General features: G+C 45.8%; 1 pseudogene; it reads right to left on the minus strand.

The window, feature by feature from the left end:
- Nucleotides 1–474: 474 nt before the first annotated feature.
- Nucleotides 475–5,228, minus strand: LOC147718494 (uncharacterized; annotated as a pseudogene).
- Nucleotides 5,229–7,380: the final 2,152 nt, after the last annotated feature.

Consider the following 7,380-nt stretch of genomic DNA (forward strand, 5'->3'; position numbering starts at 1 on the left):
GGAAGACTTGGGTGGGAAGGGGGATGATGACTCCCAACGCCTTCCATCCACACAACGGAAAAAATGGCCCCAGTGGATTCAGTCCCAGGGGCACTAGATAGGCTAATGGAGCGGGGGCTGCATGTCCCCATCGCCAGGGCCCTTAAGTGACTCGGGGAAGAGGGCTTTATGCCCATTCTTATTTTTTTTTAAAGGGAAATCAGCCCCGGGGATGGGGTCATGGGGCACTTGGGAGGCTCGGGAAGGGCTCACGCCCCTTCAGATATAAAAAAAACAAGAGAACAAAACAAATGCTCATTCCACTTTCGCTGCTCCAGCTTAGAAGTATCCCATAATGCCCTAGGGCTTTTTAAAATAATGTTTTTTTTGCTGATGGTGCCTCTAGAAGGGGTAGGAGCACTGGCAACTATTGTTGTGCATGGCTCAAAGTCACATGGAGCTGATGTGTAGCGTGTAGCTGGTGGCCGAAAGAAGTTATGTGTGGGGATTCCAGAACTGGAATCCGATCTCCAGAATGACGGTTGGAGATCGGATCTCAGCACTGGTGGACGTATGTTGGTGGCCTCCACTTCGATACTTGCTGTGAATGTTCTTTACACTGGGACAAACTGCAGACAAAGAAAACCATTGAATTTTAAAGAATTAACATACACATTTTCAGAAAGGAGTTCACGAAGAGTGCAGGTGTCTGGTAAGGTGGCACAGTGAAGTTCGGAAGACGTACTGAGCGGATCTTCAGAAGGCGAAATCACTTGTCTACAGAGTTGCTGCCTTGGCCAATATCATGCATGCAGTTTTATGATTGACACCTTGGTGGTAAATGTCTATCGCAACAGATTCAAAATTTGCGAATATACGGGACAAGAATTTTCAATTCTATTAAGGACAAGGAGGCGAGGATTATGCTTTCTCATTTCTTTATTAGAAATGCTCAGCAGCCAATAGAAAAACAGTATATAAAAAATAAAACTACAATACCCATGAACCTCTGGGTATCACATGACATAACATAGAGTCACTGGTATAAAAGGTGCCATAGAGAATATCAAATCCTCTTTCTTTGGCGACTAAAACAGTTCAAAAAACAATATGCAATCAGCAATGATCAACAGCAAGATAAAATGTAAATGCAGAAAATGGGTGGGATAATCCTCGCCTCCTTGTCCTTAAATGAATTGAAAATTCTTGTCACGTATGTTCGCAAATTTTTAATTCTATGTCAGGACAGGAGGCTCAGATTATGCTTGTTCAAAGCTGATCCACCACAACAGAAGCAATATGATCATTAGGTTTGTAATACAAAGTTTTAAACACAGAATCAGCGGCCTTCATAATGTCAAACAAAGTCACTCCCATGGAGAATGCTTTAGTAGCCATAGCCCCACGTGCTGAATGTGCACCAAAAGTCGAGACATCTATGCCAGCCTCCGACATGAGCCATCTGACCCAGCGGGCCAATGTAGCTGGGGCGACAGGGCTAAAAGGCTTTTGCAAAGCAATTAACAACTAACCATGCATATCATGACGAAAAGGAGCAGTACTCACCTCGTAATCCTTAACACATTGAACCACACAAAGTTTAGGATTATTGGGAAAAGAAGGATAGGTAATTGAAGATGTATTAGTTTTTGTACGTCTGGAAATAACAAAAATAACACCCTCAGGCGTAAAACTGCGACCAGCTAGGTCCAGTGCTCGCACATCAGACACACGTTTGCATGACACGAGGAATAATAACATGGTTAGTTTTGCTGATAGTTGTTTGCGAGATAACAAGGAATTTGAAGGCCAGGCTTCCAAAAAACGCAACACAATGGAAACATCCCACAGGGAAACGTATTTGGGACCAGGAGGCTTCGCCAGGCGAATGCCCTTAAGTAATTTAGAAATCAACGGATGTTTGCCTGCAGGTTTACCATCAATGTGGATATGACCAGCCGAAATGGCTGAAGGGAAATCATTAACCGTCTGATAAGCCAGACCAGAAGAGGCAATGGAAGCCAGGATATTAATGATCAAAGAGATATCCGCTGAAGCGGGATCCACCTCCTGTTGAACACACCAAGCTCACAATAGTTTTCAAGACTCTGTATAACATTTGTGAGTGTTGGAGGGCCAAGCCTCGCTGCTGAATCTGGTAGCGTCTCGCGAAAGGCCTGGGATTTGCCAGCGATCCCCGAAATTCGCTATCCAGAAGGAGGAGATTGCCTGATTGGATCAGGGGATGCGGATTGCCTAGAGGATCCAACAAGAGATTACACCTCTGGGGAAGAAGGAGCGGAACTGCACAACACATTTCCAGGAGTACTGGGAACCAAGCCTGAGCCCTCGACAGAGGAGTGATCAGAATCAGTTCTGATTGATAACGTTGTGTGCAATCCAAGACCCTGGGAATCATCATAAACGGGGAAAAAGCGTAACACAGGAGCGGTGGCCAGGTCTGCAGAAATGCATACGTGGCCAAGGCTTTCGGGTCCGGTCGCCAGCTGTAAAACAGGGGAAGCTGAGTGTTGAGACGAGAGGCATACAGGTCGATCTGACACTGGCTCCAAACCCGGAGAAAAGAACGGAATATACGAGGATGAAGCCTCCAATCGCTGAAGTCTCGAAGGTGGCGCAAATTCCAGTCCGCAATCAGACTGTTGCGACCGGGAAGGCACTCCCCAATAACAGAGATCTTCCTCTGGAGACAAAAATGCCAGAAATCCTTGGCTACCTCCGCCGAAATCCTGGACTTCGTTCCTCCCAGTTTGTTGACATAGCGAACCACCGAAACATTGTCTATGCAGAGTAGAATGCAACATTACCGAGGAGAAAGGCAACGGATCGCAAAGGTCCCCGCAAGGAGTTCCAGCCAATTCATATGGAGAGACAACTCCTGTTGAGACCATTGACCCCCCCCATTGACACCGGTCCGCACCGGGCTCCCCAGCCCCACAGGCTGGCATCGGGCTCTATCATCACCTCCGGAGACGTACCAAACAGGGCTCACCCATTCCAGGCATCCATGTGGTCCAACCACCACTGCATCTCCCACCTCGCCTCCTCTGAAAGAGGGACCAGATCTGAAAGCGTAGGCCTTTCTGGAGATGAAGGATCTTCAAACGTTGAGTTTCAGTGCCCGGTAGTGTAGAGGGCCCAGGAAAGTTGCCTGAATCGAGGTTGCCAACAGACCGACCACTCGAGCTATAGATCTCAACGATACAAGCTGTTTGGAGAGAACAGAACTCAACTCTCTCTTGATGTAGCAAATCTTTTGATGGGCAAGAGGAGTTGACAAGAAAGGGAATTGACTTGGAAGCCCAGAAATGTCATCACCTGAGAAGGAAGGAATACAGAATTCTGAGGATTTACCAGAAATCCCAGAGACTGTAAGAGAGTGGCAGACCACTCTAGATGCATCATGAGTGTGCGAGGACAATCCGCCATGATCAGAATGTCGTCCAGATATATAATTAGACGAACTCCCCGAGCACGCAAGGATTCCACGACTGGCCTCAGAAGCTTCATGAAGCACCAAGGTGCCGGCGAGAGGCCAAACGGGAGAACTTTGTTTTCAAACCAAGTCCCCTGTCATTGGAATTGCAGGAACCGATGGTGTGGACCGTAAACCGGGATGGACAGATACGCGTCTTACAGATCGAGACGGACCTTTCAATCTCCTTCCCGAAGGAGATCCCGCAAAAGATGAATGCCCTCCATTTTAAAGTGGCGATAAACCACCCCTCCGTTGAAGTCTTTGAGAGTCAGGAACAACCGGGACCCGCCCCCTTTTTTCTGGACCAGAAGGGAAGCGATCTCTGCTGAAACGAACTCTTGATCTTGAAGGGAGAAAACTAGGGGTGAAGGAGGGAGGGACTGAGACTGAGGTTGGTTGAATTCTATCTTGTAACCCTGAACAGTCTCCAACACCCATGCATCGTTGGAGATCAGATGCCAATTTTGTAGAAAATACTGAATCTTTCCCCCCAAAACCACTTCCGAAGCTGGAATCAACTTCACCTGAAGTGGTGGAATCCGGATGTCCTCTTTGATTTCTGCCGAATCTTCCCTTCTTATACTGACCTCTTCCTTTGCAAGAAGGATAGAAATTGGAGCGGGTATTGTAACCGGAATCCTGTCCTCCACCTCTTTGGGACTGGAATCCCCGCTGGGAATTCTGGTTAGTGCCGCGGCCGAACGATCGTCCCCTGTGCCGTCCGGCCCTGGCAAAAACCCGACGAAAAGCCCTTCCTTGTCCAGACCACTTAAAGTAGCTACGAATTTTGTCAGTTCTTTCAAGAAAGGCTGGCCAAAGAGCAGGCCCTGAGTCAACGGGCTGGACTCGGAGGAGGACAGCTCTGCCAATTTAGGATCCAGCTTGAGAAGAATGGAGCGGCGCCGCTCACAAGAAATCACACAATTGGCATTACCCAACTGGCAAATAGCCCGCTGGGACCACTCAATTAACTCATCAGGATCAACAAGGGCCGAAGACTCCTTGGCCTGAAAACCTAGGTCCAAGATCTTAGTAAGAGGGCCCAGTAAGTCCAGCATGTTATCCTGGCAGCAACACCAAGCTCTGTCAATACCCTTCTTCGAGTTTTTGGCATATTTCTTAAGATATGTGACCATCGTAGGATCCACCTCCGGAGTGTCAGCCAAATGGTCGGCCAAATCTGGACGCGGACACTCTGACCTAAGGCGGGCCCCGGCATTCTTCTCAAAGGGCTGGCAAATATGTGCCTGTACATATTCCGCCACAGCAGGGGATTGAAGCCAGGAAGTCGAGTTCGGGTGAATAATTTCTGATGGTTCAAAAGTGAGTAGAGGAGGATGCGAGGGAGCATCAACATCATGCTCCTTACGAGCCTTCTTCCGTGGTGGAGGGTCATCCTGATCAGATGAAGTAGAGGAATGAGTGTCATCAGTATCCGTATGTGGAATGGTGGATGCTGAAGTGCCAGCTTTGAGGAAGACTTTTCAGAGGACAAACTTTTGGCTAATTCCTGAAAATCTGACTTATGAGGGTTAACAGGAGACTTAGAGGAAGCATGAGAAGACGGCAACCAGCCTTGTTGTTGCGCATATTGAGACAAGTGACGTTTCAAGGGAGTAATGGCACGGACAAGCGTCTTATTAACTGAATGTTGCACTCCCTGATCCAAAGCCTCAACCAAATCATGCTCCATAGAGCCAGAGGCGTCATCCTCATAGTAATAGTCATCTTCTTCATAATATTCAGCCATAGTGACACAAAGTGTAACAATAATGCCCACAGAGATGACAAGAATCAAAGGTGGCCAAAGGCACAATTCAGGGGGAGTGAACAAACCCCACAGCAAGCCAGCAGCACAGGCAGAACCTGAACACACTGCAAACAGTTAAAATGTGCAGGGAAGGCTTGCTGCAAAAACAGTCACTCTAGGCAAAGCCTATGAAGGTTTAACTGCCCAATGCTTCAGTTTTGGCAAATGGGCGTAAATGGGGCTGAAATACCAAGGCAGTGGGCAATGGACGCTTAAAAACGTCTTCCTCCTGTCAAATCTTCGTGTATCCACGGAGAAAATCAAACAAAATGGCCGCCGCGCATGCGCAGTAACGGCCGCCCGGTAAACTTAGAGATGAGCTCTTGCGCACCGCGCACAAGCCCTGAAGCCCCAATCTCCCGCTCCACAATCCAGAAAAGGCGCGGGCGCAAAGCGCCCGGACCCGGGGAGGTGTCCACATGCTCCCTGCAATGCCGAACAGATGAAAGCGACGAGCGGAACTGAGAACAGAAAAGCGGCAATAATAGAAACAAATCGGACAATACACACCGGCAACGCGCGTACACAATACGCGAACAGAAGCGCTAGCAGGCACAAGCGCAAAAGGCACAATAAGACATGAAACAAGTTAGGAAAATTAACACTAGCAAACATACATCTTTATTTTATTCTTTTGATATCTTTTGAATTCATTATTATTTTTTAGAAAGACATTCTGAAAAAAGGTGTAAATCTTTCTAATAAATAATAATGAATTCAAAAGCTATCAAAAGAATAAAATAAAGATATATTTTATTAAAAATATCTAATTGTGGACTTACACTTCTTGCACCCCCTAAGTTAAGCTGTTTAATGGATGTTTGCTAGTGTTAATTTTCCTAACTTGTGCTATTTCCATACATATAGCAAACACATTTGTTTAGTAGGGGTCCCTTTTGTTTTCCAAAAACAATAAGGCATGAAAACCACAAGTAAGTTGAAAAGTAAGTAAAAGTGCACTTAACTGGCTGCGGAGCAGCAAAGAAAGAGCATTTGGTATTTTCTATGGCACCTTTTATACCAGTGACTCCATGATATGTCATGTGATACCCAGAGGTTCATGGGTATTATATATTTTATTTTTTTATATACTGTTTTTCTATTGGCTACTGAGCATTTCTAATAAAGAAATGAGAAAGCATAATTGATTGATTGATTGATTGAATTGGAGCCTCCTGTCCTGACATAGAATTGGAACCCTTGTGTATGCTGAGTGAGCAGTCCAGTTCAAATGCAACGACCTTTGGAAATCCAATCAGGAGCGAGGTCTGCACGCTGTACGTGATCTTGGAGGTAGTCCAGGATGCAGTAAACACAGAGTCGTCACCATGCCTGACATATGGGTGGCCATCTTGTGTGTACTAGCACAAGGTTTGAAGAGCATACAATTGGTGCAAGACATGTGACATGCAACATCAGAGCGGCCATCTGATGTTTTCGTAATTCCCGTCGTCTCTTCAGCGCGAAGCGGGACACAGATTTACAACGTTCATCTTATCTATCAGGAGTGTTTCGGACATTCTTTCTTTCAAAGCGGCTAAGCAAGGCTACATCTTGAGCAGTTACTGGAGAGACTGTAATGAAAGGAAAAAAAAAGAAGTGGATTGTTTTTCTCAAGCACAATTTTTATTAGATCATTCCTGTGTATTAAGTGAAAGTGTATTCATGTAATTTTAAACTGTGCATATGTTACCTTCAGGCGAATTTGTGTTTGGTGATGCAGCTTCGTATATGTTATCATTAGGACCCGAGTGTCATAAGTAAGACTTATTATTTGCACAGCATCTTTGAAGTGAAGTAACTTATTATTATGGCTTCTTCTGGTGGAGCTGTTTAACAAAAAGCTCTGTTTTTAGCCAATCCAGGAAATCCTGTACATAAATGGAAAGATTGGTGTAGGGTGTTCGAAAATTATCTGGTGGCCATTGATGCCATTAATTACGCTACAGTGAAACACAAGGGAATTTGGCCCTAGGGCAGCAGGGTAGGGCCAGAATAATTAAGTAACACAGAGAGAACGCAACCGTCACTTTGCTATTGCTGAAATGAATTTAGCAGATTAGGATCATTCGCTTATTCGAATGTTCTTGAG

Source organism: Lissotriton vulgaris, chromosome 4_1, assembly GCF_964263255.1.
Source record: "Lissotriton vulgaris chromosome 4_1, aLisVul1.2, whole genome shotgun sequence".
Taxonomy (NCBI): domain Eukaryota; kingdom Metazoa; phylum Chordata; class Amphibia; order Caudata; family Salamandridae; genus Lissotriton; species Lissotriton vulgaris.